This window comes from Heterodontus francisci, unplaced genomic scaffold (assembly GCF_036365525.1).
Source record: "Heterodontus francisci isolate sHetFra1 unplaced genomic scaffold, sHetFra1.hap1 HAP1_SCAFFOLD_58, whole genome shotgun sequence".
Taxonomy (NCBI): domain Eukaryota; kingdom Metazoa; phylum Chordata; class Chondrichthyes; order Heterodontiformes; family Heterodontidae; genus Heterodontus; species Heterodontus francisci.
In genome coordinates this window covers 2896664-2909413 of record NW_027142006.1, presented here as the reverse complement: position 1 = coordinate 2909413, position 12750 = coordinate 2896664, and the positions used below count along the sequence as shown (strand labels likewise).

The 12750-nt window shown below is 44.8% G+C and overlaps 1 non-coding gene across 1 annotated transcript; it reads right to left on the bottom strand.

Moving 5' to 3' along the window:
• Positions 1-12320: 12320 nt before the first annotated feature.
• Positions 12321-12394, bottom strand: trnat-agu (transfer RNA threonine (anticodon AGU)). The gene has a single exon. It is a non-coding gene; the product is annotated as a tRNA-Thr (tRNA).
• Positions 12395-12750: the final 356 nt, after the last annotated feature.

Below are 12750 nucleotides of genomic sequence, written 5' to 3'. Positions count from 1 at the left end.
CTTTGTCCTCTGTCAAGGACAATTTAATCTATACCCCATCATTCTCCTTTATCCATATACCTATCTAAAAGCCGTTTGAAAGTCCCTAAAGTTTCTGACTCAACAACTTCCCCAGGCAAGGCATTCCATGCCCCGACCACTCTCTGGGTAAAGAAACTTCCCCTGACATCCCCCTTATATCTCCCACCCTTCACCTTAAATTTATGACCCCTTGTAACGCTTTGCTCCACCCGGGGAAAAAGTTTCTGACTGTCTACCCTATCTATTCCCCTGATCATCTTATAAACCTCTATCATGTCACCCCTCATCCTTCTCCGTTCTAATGAGAAGAGGCCTAGAATGTTCAGCCTTTCCTCGTAAGACTTATTCTCCATTCCAGGCAACATCCTGGTAAATCTCCTCTGCACCCTCTCCAAGGCTTCCACATCCTTCCTAAAATGAGGCGACCAGAACTGCACACAGTACTCCAAATGAGGCCTTACCAAGGTCCTGTACAGCTGCATCATCACCTCACGGCTCTTAAATTCAATCCCTCTGCTAATGAACGCTAACACCCCATATGCCTTCTTCACAGCCCTATCCACTTGAGTTGCAACTTTCAACGATCTATGCACATAGACCCCAAGGTCTCTCTGCTCCTCCACATGCCCAAGAACCCTACCGTTAACCCAGTATTTTGCATTCGTGTTTGTCCTTCCAAAATGGACGACCTCACACTTTTCAGGGTTAAACTCCATCTGCCACTTTTCAGCCCAGCACTGCAACCTATCCAAGTCCCTTTGCAGACGACAATAGCCCTCCTCGGTATCCACAACTCCACCAACCTTTGTATCATCTGCAAATTTACTGACCCACCCTTCGACTTCCTCATCCAAGTCGTTAATAAAAATCACAAACAGGAGAGGACCCAGAACTGATCCCTGTGGCACGCCACTGGTAACTGGGCTCCAGGCTGAGTATTTACCATCTAAGACCACTCTCTGCCTTCTATCAGTTAGCCAATTCTTAATCCAACTGGCCACATTCCCCACTATCCCATGCCTCCTGACTTTCTCCATAAGTCTACCATGGGGGACCTTATCAAATGCCTTACTAAAATCCATGTACACCACATCCACTGGTTTACCCTCATCCACTTGCTTGGTCACCTGCTCAAAGAAATCAATCAGGCTTGTGAGGCAAGACCTACCCCTCACAAAACCGTGCTGACTGTCCCGAATCAAGCAGTGTCTTTCCAGATGCTCAGAAATCCTATCCCTCAGCACCTTTTCCATCAACTTGCCTACCACCGAAGTAAGACTAACTGGCCTGTAATTCCCAGGGTTGTTCCTATTCCCTTTCTTGAACAGGGGAATAACTTTTGCCACCCTCCAATCATCTGGTACTACTCCAGTGGACAGTGAGGACGCAAAGATCATCGCCAAAGGCGCGGCAATCTCTTCCCTTGCTTCCCTTAATATCCTTGGGTATATCCCGTCTGGCCCCAGGGACTTATCTGTCCTCATGTCTTTCAAAATTTCCAGCACATCCTCCCTCTTAACATCAACCTGTTCGAGCATATCAGCCTGTTTCACGCTGTCCTCACAAACGACCAGGTCCCTCTCACTAGTGAATACTGAAGCAAAGTATTCATTTAGGACCTCCCCTACCTCCTCCGACTCCAGGCACAAGTTCCCTCCACTATCCCTGATCGGCCCTACCCTCACTCTGGCCATCCTCTTGTTCCTCACATAAGTGTAGAACGCATTGGGATTTTCCTTAATCCTACCCGCCAAGACTTTTTCATGTCCCCTTCTAGCTCTCCTAAGTCCATTCTTCAGTTCCTTCCTGGCTACCTTGTAACCCTCTAGAGCCCTGTCTGATCCTTGCTTCCTCAACCTTAAGTAAGCTTCCTTCTTCCTCTTGACTAGCTGTTCCACATTTCTTGTCATCCAAGGTTCCTTCACCCGACCATCCCTTCCTTGCCTCATCAGGACAAACCTATCCAGCAGTCGCAGCAAGTGCTCCCTAAACAACCACCACATTTCTGTCATGCATTTCCCTGAGAACATCTGTTCCCAATTTATGCACCCCAGTTCCTGCCTAATAGCATTGTAATTCCCCCTCCCCCAATTAAATATTTTCCCATCCCGTCTGCTCCTGTCCCTCTCCATGACTATAGTAAAGGTCCGGGAGTTGTGATCACTATCAACGAAATGCTCTCCCACCGAGAGATCTGCCAGCTGGCCTGGTTCGTTGCCAAGCACCAAATCCAACATAGCCTCCCCTCTAGTCGGCTTATCTACATATTGAGTCAGGAAACCTTCCTGGACACACCTGACAAAAACTGCTGCATCCAAACTAATTGCACGAAGGAGGTTCCAATCAATATTAGGGAAGTTGAAGTCACCCATGACAACAACCCTGTTACTTCTGCACCTTTCCAAAATCTGCCTCCCAATCTGTTCCTCCGTGTCTCTGTTGCTATTGGGGGGTCTATAGAAAACTCCCAATAAAGTGACTGCTCCTTTCCTGTTTCTGACTTCCACCCATAATGACTCAGTAGACAAACCCTCCTCGATGACCTCCCTTTCTGCAGCTGTGATACTATCCCTGATTAACAATGTCACTCCCCCACCTCTTTTACCTCCCTCCCTATTCCTTTTGAAACATCTAAACCCCGGAACATCCAACATCCATTCCTGCCCCTGTGATATCCAAGTGTCCGTAATGGTCACAACATCGTAGCTCGAAGTACTGATCCATGCTCTAAGTTCATCACCCTTATTCCTGACACTTCTTGCATTAAAATAGACACACTTCAACCCATCATACTGGCTGAAACTTTGCCCTGTCAACTGTCTAACCTTCCTCACAGACTCTCTGTACTCAGTATCTGCCTGATCAACAGCTACCCCATCCACTTATCCATAGCTCCGGTTCCCATCCCCCTGCCAAACTAGTTGAAACCCTCCCGAAGAGCTCTAGCAAACCTCCCGCCCAGGATATTGGTGCCCCTCCAGTTCAGATGCAACCCGTTCTTCTTGTGCAGGTCCCACCTTCCCCAGAAGGTATCCCAATGATCCACATAACTGAAGCCCTCCCTCCTACACCAGCTCTGTAGCCACGTGTTCAGCTGCACTCGCTCTCTGTTTCTCGCCTCACTAGCACGTGGCACCGGTATCAATCCTGAGATTACTACTCTGCTCGTCTTGCCTTTTAGCTTCCAACCTAACTCCTATATTCGCTTTTCAGGTCCTCATCCCTTTACCTAGCTATGTCATTGGTACCGATATGGACCACGACTTCTGGCTGCTCCCCCTCCCCCTTAAGAATCCTGTAGACTCGATCCGAGACATCCCTAACCCTGGCATCCGGGAGGCAACATACCATCCGGGAGTCTCGTTCGCGACCACAGAATCTCCTGTCTGTTCCTCTAACCATTGAATCTCCTATCACTATCGCTCTCCTATTCTCCACCCTTCCCTTCTGAGCCGCAGAGCAAGGCTCAGTGCCAGAGACCTGGCCACTGTGGCTTTCCCCTGGTAGGTCCCCCTCCCCGCCAACCACAGGGGATCCCTGCACTGTGCGCCTACTCCCTTTCCCTCCCCTGACGGTCACCCAGCTACCTTTATCCTGTGACTTCGGTGTCAGGACTTCCCTATAACTGCTCTCTATCATCCCCTCTGCCTCCCGCATGATCCGAAGTTCATCCAGCTCCAGTTCCCTAACACGGTCTGTGAGGAGCTGGAGTTGGGTGCACTTCTCACAGGTGAAGTCAGCAGGGACACAAGTGGTGACCCTTACCTCCCACATCCTGCAAGAGGAGCATGCAACTGCCCAGGCTTCCATCCCCTCTGCTCCAAATTGACAACAGAGAATAAAAAAATATAAAGGAAAACCTTACCTTACCAAACCCTCCACACAAGAGTCCTTTTTTTTGGTTGGAGGAGGAGGATGGGTGGGAGACACTACACGTGTAGTGTTTCGGGTTTAGCCACTGCCCGAATATATAAGTTCACTTACCCAGCAGTCCCCGTGTCCGCGTCCGCCGAATCGCCAGGTAAGTACTTGATAGTGAAACGTACCTTCCCGGCTGCCCCCTGGCTCGCACTATCACCGCTACTGCTGATCAAAGGTGTTGCTGTAATAAAAACAGAAAATGCTGGAAATGCTCAGTAGGTCTGGCAGCATCTGTGCAGAGAGAAACAGTTAACAGTTCAGGTCTGTTTCCTTAGCTCACATTAACTTTGTTTCTTTCTCCACAGATGCTGCCAGATCTGCTGAATATTTCAAGCATTTTCTGTTTATGTTTCAGATTTCCAGCATCTGCAGTATTTTGCTTTTGTACGTGTGTTGCTATGTCTGGGACTGTTTGAGTGCAATGCTATTGCTTTATAAACAGCGTTGAAACAATCATTTATCGAGTTAACACACGGCACTAACACACAGCTGGATATAAACAGCAGCCTGCAGCAGAGGGCGCAGTGGAAGTTTATTAACACAAATAATTCACCAGCACAATATTTACTGCTATCCTCAATCACACCACCCTTCATCTTAACACGTTGTATTCTTCATTGACATCAACTTCTTGCTTCCAATAAACACTTCAATTTGGAACACAGCTTCCAAATCACCTTTATTCACAAACCCGAACACAAGCTGCAAATGCTGCAAACACACACCAGCCCAGACTTTCCCCTTTCTGTCAACCCATTCCTGCATCACTGCCTCTCCACCAACAGTTGTCGCTAGAATCATACAATCAAAGAATGGCTAAAGCACAGAAGGAGGCCATTCGGCCTGACGAACCCATGTTGGCTCTCTGCTAAAGCAACTCACCTCGTCTCACTCCCCAGTCAGTTCAATTTCGGTGGTGGGAAAACTTCTCGAAAGAATAATTCGGGACAAAATTAACAGTCCCATTGACAAATGTGGTTAATTCAGGAAAGACAGCATGGATTTCTTCAGGGAAAATCATGTTTAACTGCCCTGCTGGAGTTTTGTGATGAGGTAACAGCGAGGGATGATGAGGGCAATGCTGTTGATGTGGTGTGCATGGACTTTCAAAAGGTCTGGCAGCATCTGAATGGTCACTGACCTGAAACATTAATTCTGTTTCTCTCTCCACAGATGCTGCCAGACCTGCTGAGTATTTCCAGCAATTTTTGTTTATACTTCAGATTTCTAGCATCTGCAGTATTTTGCTTTTATTGACTTTCAAAAGGAGTTTGATACAATGCAACACAACAGACTTGTGAGCAAAGTTATAACTCATGGAATAAAAGGGACAGTAGTAACATGGATATGGAATTGGCTGATTGACAGGAAACAAAGAGTAGTGAGCAATGGATGTTCTTCGGGCTGGAGGAAGGTTTGTAGTGGAGTTCCCCAGGAGTCAGTGTTGGGACCCTTGCCTTTCCTGATATATATTAATGACCTCGACCTTGGTGTACAGGGCAGAATTTCAAAGCTTATGGATGACACGAAAATTGGAAGCATTGTGAACTGTAAGGATGATAGTGTAGAACTTCAAAAGGACATAGACAAGTTGGTGGAATGGGAGGACAGATGACAGGTGAAGTTCAATGCAGAGAAATGTGAATTGATTCATTTTGGAAAGAAGAACATGGAGTGACAATATAGAATAAAGGGTACAATTCTAAAGGGGGTGCAGGAGCAGTGGGAGTTGGGGTTATATGTCATTGGTTGAGAGAGTGGTAAATTAAGCATACAGTATCCTCGGCTTTAGTGATAGAGGCATAGAGTACAAGAACAAGGAGGTCATGTTGAACTTGTATAAGACACTAGCTTCAGCTGAAGTACTGAGTCCAGTTCTGGGTGCCACACTTTAGGAAAGATGTGAAGGCATTGGAGAGATTATGGAAAAGATTCATGAGAATGGTTCAAGGGATGAGGAATTTCAGTTATGAAGATAGATTGGAGATGTTAGGACTGTTTTCCTTGGAGAAAAGAAGGCTAAGAGGAGATTTCATAGTGGTATTCAAAATGATGAGGGGTGTGGACAGAGTGGATAGGGAGAAACTGTTCCCACTTGTGAAAGGATCGAGAACGAGAGGGTACAGATTTAAAGTAATTGGTAAAAGAAGCAAAAGCGACATGAGGAAAATCTTTTTCACACAGCGAGTGGTTAAAGTATGAACTGCCTGAGAATGTGATGGAGGCAGGTTTAATTGAAGCATTCAAAGGGGAATTAGACTGTTATCTGAAAAGGAAGAATGTGCAGGATTATGGGGAGAAGACGGGGAAGTGACATGAGGTGAATTGCTCATTTGGAGAGTCAGTGCAGACACGATGGGCCAAATGGCCTCCTTCTGTGCAGTAACAATTCTGTGATTCCAATATTCAAGTCATTTATATATATGGTGGTCCTGACACTGACCCTTGTGGACATCACTGTTCACCATCTTCCATTCTGAAAAACAACCAAATACCACAACTCGCTTTTCTTGATATTTCATCCATTTTTTAACCCAAGCAGATACTGACCCTCCTATTCCTGGAACCTCAGTTTTGTTACCCTGCCTTTTCTGTGGTAGTCTGTCAAACGCTTTCTTAAAATCCATATAGACAACATCCATTGCTTTCCCTTCATCAACCTTTTCTGTTACTTCATCAAAAAATCAGTTATATTAGTGAAGGATTGGAGAGGTGCTGAACCTCTCAGTTTTCGGTCTACCCAAACCAAGTTCAAGGCCTGAATAATGAACCGATTGCCTCATTAGTTCTGTGAATAATACAATGATTTAATAGACAAAGTTTTGAAACATTCCTGCCCATAAATCTTGATAACAGAGAGTGTGTGGATCTCCTGACTCAGAATGTTTAATGGATACAGTCCTCAGATCCGACAAGGAACCCCTGAACATCCACAGTAAAGACAGTGTGGATGAGGAAATGTAAGAGCCGGGAGCTGAAACTCAGGGACGGCCAAGCTCTCCTGTCATTGAGCTTGTGTGTCTGCTCTGCTCGCCGCACTTCCGGCTCTACTTTGTTTCCAATGAAAAGATGAAAAGGGCCGTTCGGTTTTCCTCTCACTGACAGCGTGTTTCACTCGGGTTAATATAACCCGGGACTTTTGCTGCTGAAATGAATTCTGCAAGGTCCCATCAAACACACCGGCTCCCTCCTTTCTCCCCTCTTTCTGTCGGATTGTTTTACCAGGAGGGGCTCAATAATAACAAACCCCCTGCAGGGAATGACCACAAATTGAGCATCTAAATGGGGTAAGTGGGCAGCTTTCTGGGTTCTAGGTTCCCCCTACCCCGCCCCTCCCTCCCTCCAGTCCAAGCCCCTCTTCACTTTCTTTGGGACTTTGATGAGGGTGAAATGGGGAAAGTTCCCATTGATGTTTGAATGCTGAATTGCTGCAGAGATCTGCGCACGCGCGACGTAGCACCGCCCCCAGTGGGACGTCACAATGAGGAGTGGAGCGCATGCGCAGTCTTTCCCCAACCCAATCTGTGAGGCCATTCACTCAATCAGGGGAAGATGCTTTAAATCAGCTGCTAATGGAGACTTCCCGGGCCCGGGGGAAGGGAACAAACAGCATCTGCTTCCATCAGCCACTGCTTTGGGAGCGTGTCCGCAGATGTGCTCAGAGATTAGCATTGAGTGGTTGGAAGTTGAGGGGGAGTCGGGGAGTGTTTGTAACAGACACTGTGGAGCAGGAGCTGCTCCCGGAACATGGAGTGAGCCGGGGACACGGGGAAGGGAGAGTTCATTCTCGGACAGTGTCTGGACAGGCTCAGGGAGACACAATGGGAAGAAATCACTATTGAAAATCACTGACAATTTCACCACCCAAAGGAGAGGGAATTTTCCTGCTTTAGTTCCAATCTCTCACTGTTTGTTGGATTGTGAACAGTGGGGGGAAAATAGCCGCAAAATAACGATGTGGACAGTTAGACAAAGAACATTTATTGCAGACACCAGGTGAGAAGTGTGAAAGGCACATTTTAAATAGTGGCTGCTTGTTTTCCGTTGAAATAGAAATGTGACTGTGTAAAGGTCACTGCTCGATCGGACAGTCCCAGTCATTGAGCAGTGCAGGGCTTGTGTTGTTTCTGAATGTCACAAACTTGTTGTAAAACCACTGCAAACACCTGGTAAACAGAAGCTGAATACTGCAGTACTGCAGTGGAGTCAGACACTGACACTGTTTGTGTTCCTGGTTTTCATTTTGTGATTGTTCATAATGATTATTATTGGGACGATTACATTGATCGCTTTTGTATCTTCTACCTCACCAGTTCTTTCATTCCTGCAGGAAAATACATGAAGGAACCTGAATGGGTGTGGTGATTCTTGGACACAAGGAAAAGTGCAGTGATCTCGTTCCAACACACAGTCGGTACAGGATCACTCCCAAAGCACAGAGATACTGCCAGCTCATCAGTTCCACTGGAACAAACAAAAGAAGTAGTCAGACAGACACTGATCCCAAAGTCAAGAGACACATTTTCAATCCAACAGTCAAACAACAGCAGGAGAGACAGAAGTTGTTTCCATTTCACTCCAATTCAATACAGCTGACATGTTGATACATCAATCACAGTGCAAAAACAAACTCACTATCAGAGCTAAATAAACTCTGTCACCATGGTTACATTTTAAATATAAAACTTGAAACAGAACAGACAAAATTTACATGATTGAAAGGTACAGAATGAATGCAAAGAGGCTTCAAGGGGATTTGGACAGGTTAAATGAATGGGCAAGAACATGGCAGATGGAATATAATATAAATAAGTGTGAAGTTCTCCACTTTGGTAGAATGAACAGAAAGAGTATTTCTTAAATGGTGAGAGGCTGGGAAGTGTCGATGTCCAAAGGCACCTGGGTGTCCTTGTTCATGAGACACGAAAAGCTAGTATGCAGGTGCAGCAAGCAATTAGGAAGGCAAATGGTATGTTGGCTTCATTGAAAGCGTATTTGAGTACATGAGTAAAGATGTATGAAGTCCAGATGAGACCGCACCTGGAGTATTCTGTACAATTTTGGTTTCCTTATCTAAGGAAGGATAGACTTGTCACAGAGGGAGTGCAACAGAGATTCACCGGTCTCGTCCCCTAGGATGGTGGGATTGTCTGATGATGAGAGACTGCAGAAACTGGGCCTAAATTCTCTAGAGTTTTGAAGAATGAGAGGTGATCTCATTGAAACAGACAAAGTTCTTACAGGGTGTGCAGGGTAGATATGGATAGGATGTTTCCTCTGTCTAGTGAGTCTAGAACAAGGGGACACAGTCTCAGAATAAGGGCAGGCCATTTGAGACTGAGATGAGCAGGAATTTCTTTACTCAGAGGGTGAGAAATCTGTGGAATTCTTTATCCCCGAGGGCTGTGGAAGATCAATCATTGAACATATTCAAGACAGAAATCGATAGATTTCTAAATACTAACAAGATCAAGGGATATGGAGATAGCAGGCAAAAATGGCGTAGAGGTAGATGATCAGTCACGATCTGTTTGAATGTTGGAGCAGGCTCGATGGGCTGAATGGCCTAATGCCCCTATTTCTTATGATCCTTTGAATCCCAATAATGTACATCAGACGTTAGACCATGTTATGCATTACATACCAGTTCAAAAATGCCACAGAGATTAAGACTGAAAGATACATTATCAATTCCATTACTACAAAATGAAGGACTTGGAGCTTGCAGACCAGCCCATGTATCAGATTGAAAGTTATATTTTCATTCACAATCGTTTTCACAGAGCTAAATATTAAATATCAATCCACAACTTGTACAGGACTACCAAATAAAACCTACAACTGTAAAATACAGTTTATCCATATTTTAAATTAAACACAAGGCAAACAAATATTGATACATTAAGAGAGCGGGAAACAGTGAGAGCAGAGTGGAGCATAAAGAGCCCAGGAGAGGGAGCAAGAGTTCACTCGGAGAGCAGGGAACAGCGAGAGCAGGCGTCAAAAAAGGCAAAGGAATAAACAATTAATGGGAGAACACTGAATGGTGCAGAGGAAGTGAGGGACGTTGGAGTGAATGTCCACAGATTCCTGAAGTAGCAGTACAGGTCAATAAGGTGGTTCAGCAGGTATATGGAATCCTTTCCTTTATTAACTGAGGTATAGAATATAAGTGTGACCTGGGTGTCCATGTCAATAAGTCACTGACAGCTAACATGCAGGTGCAGCAAGCAATTAGGAAGGCTAATAGTATGTTAGCCTTTATCGCAAGAGGATTTGAGTACAGGAGTACTCTTGCTTCAATTCTTGCTTCAATTGTATAGAACCTTGGTTAGACTGCACTTGGAGTACTGTGTGCAGCTTTGGTCCCCTTACCTCAGGAAGGATATTATTGCCATGGAGGGAGTTCAACGAAGGTTCATCAGACTTGTTCCTGGGATGGTGGGACTGTCCTATAAAGAGAGATTGGGGAAACTGGGTCTCTATTCTCTAGAGTTTTGAAGAATGAGAGGTGATCTCATTGGAACCCACAAAATATTTAAAGGACAGTCAGGGTAGATGCAGCTAAGATGTTTCCCCTGGCTGGGGAGTCGAGAACCAGGGGACGCAATTTCAAAATAAGGGGCAAGCCACTTAGGACAGAGATGAGGAGAAATGTTGTTACTCAGAGGGTTGTGAATCTTTGGAATTCTGTAACCCAGAGGGCTGTGGAAGCTCAGTCATTGAGTATGTTTAAAGCAGAGATTGATAGATTTCTAAATATAAATGACATAAGGGAATATGACGAAAGTGTGGGGAAAAGGGCATTGAAGTGGATGATCAGCCATGATCATATTGAATGGTGGGGCAGGCTCGATGAGCTGAATGGCCGACTCCTGCTCCTATGTTTCTATGTTCCTAACTCCACATTGTCGATGAGACACAGCCTCAGGCCGACTTGTCGGGTGTTGCAAACAGATAACACTGCTTCTGATCTTCACCAGAACAGAGTGAGATGTGAAATTGATCAGCAAACACACTGTGAGAGAATACAACAGAATAAAACACATGGAGAGACACTGTGGAATAACAAATAGATTTGATTGGAATGTTGAATTTTGATTGGAATGGATAAAACAGCAGAAACAGCAGATTAAATTGGGACAGAAAAGAGAAACTGATGGGAAGAAGGAAGGAAAGAAAGGATGGATCTGTTCACTTTTTTCAGTTTTTTCACTGGTCCATCAAAGCTGAATTAAAAAAAGATGCAAAAAACATAGAATTTCACCAAAAATTGAGATTAAATGCTGCCGAAAACTTGAATTGAAGGATGCCCCAACAGATCACCTGTTTAACTGTCTCCTCACTGGGGGATTTCAATCAATGAGCAATATTATTCTCTACTTTTCTTTTGTTGAATGAAACCACTACTGTCACTTGGAGTTAATATCCCTGTGTTCCAACTCCTGAATAATAAAATTGTGAGTTTCGTGATATTTTCTGGACACATTTCCTGCTGAAAGAACGAAGAACTCTTTTCTAATTTACACAATACTATATACACACTCATCAAGCCTCCGAAACTAGCATCCTTGGTGCTGCTCTCTACTCCCAAACCTCATCTCATGTGACTGCTACATCATCACTCTGATTGTGGGAGGGGTTAATCACACTGTCTTCAGCATTAACCCTTTACATCCTCATACTGCACTGTCTGTCCAAAAAAATCGGTGGAGGGAACTTGAATTATCAAAACAGCAACAGCTGCCAGTTGAAAATCAACTCAACCCATCAGAGAGAGACTGTCAGAGAACTTCCTGCATCCAGTCCTGACCCTGTCACATTAAGCAGCTGCTCAGCCAGACCCCACTCTCATCAACACTGAACATTTTTACTGAGACCCTTCAAATACTGTTTATAAAAGACCGCAAAGATCAAAGTTCACACAGTTGTATTAAATGCAACAGAGTTTAATATCTTCTCACCGTTTCTCGGTAACCACATGAGACATAGGTTTTCTTATTTGGTTCCTTTGATTTTTCTTGTTCCTGACTGACAAATATTCCAAACCTCAGATAAACCCTCCCACTTGCGTCATGTCCCAGTCTCGGTTAAAAGCAACACATAATGACACAAACACTCTCCTTCAGTGAGATTAATATCAAGCTGTTTTCCAGGTTGAATGTAACTGTGAACAAATTTATATCAAAGAAGTTACCTTTGATGTATCAGCACTAAAATTCTGTACAAGGAGGAACAGCCATTCCAAAATCATATCCTTCACAAAGGCTGTTTTTTTATGTGATTGAAATTCATCATGTATTTTGAATTAAAGTTCACAAGCCACAGATGTCAGTGTTGATAACGAAACTTTTCAACCACGTTGCGACTGTGAAATAAAGCTCTGCTGGGAGTTGAACCCAGGATTTTCTGTTCACTAGACAGGTGCTTTAACCAACTAAGCTACAGAGCCAGATCACAAATGTGCGTGTAATTGAAATCAGAGGAAGGTCTTGTAGAGAGTGGGCAGGCTTTGGCGAGTCAAGAGCTGAGTTCGTCACGGCAGAGTTCCCAGCCTCTGACTCGCTCTTGTAGTTGTAGCTGTAGTTGTAATTGTAATAGGCAACCGTCCGTCTCGGAAGACGATGGGCTACGCCCGGGGTGCACGTCACTTCTGTATTAAACATAGTTTGTTGTGGCTGTAGAGGATGACTCGTGAGTGACAATCCCTTCCGCAGCTGGTACAGATGAATATCATTGGCCCGAGGTCGACTGATAATTTTTCCTTCCTCTGAGCTCTCTTTCCCACCATCTGGTCATTTCTTTTGT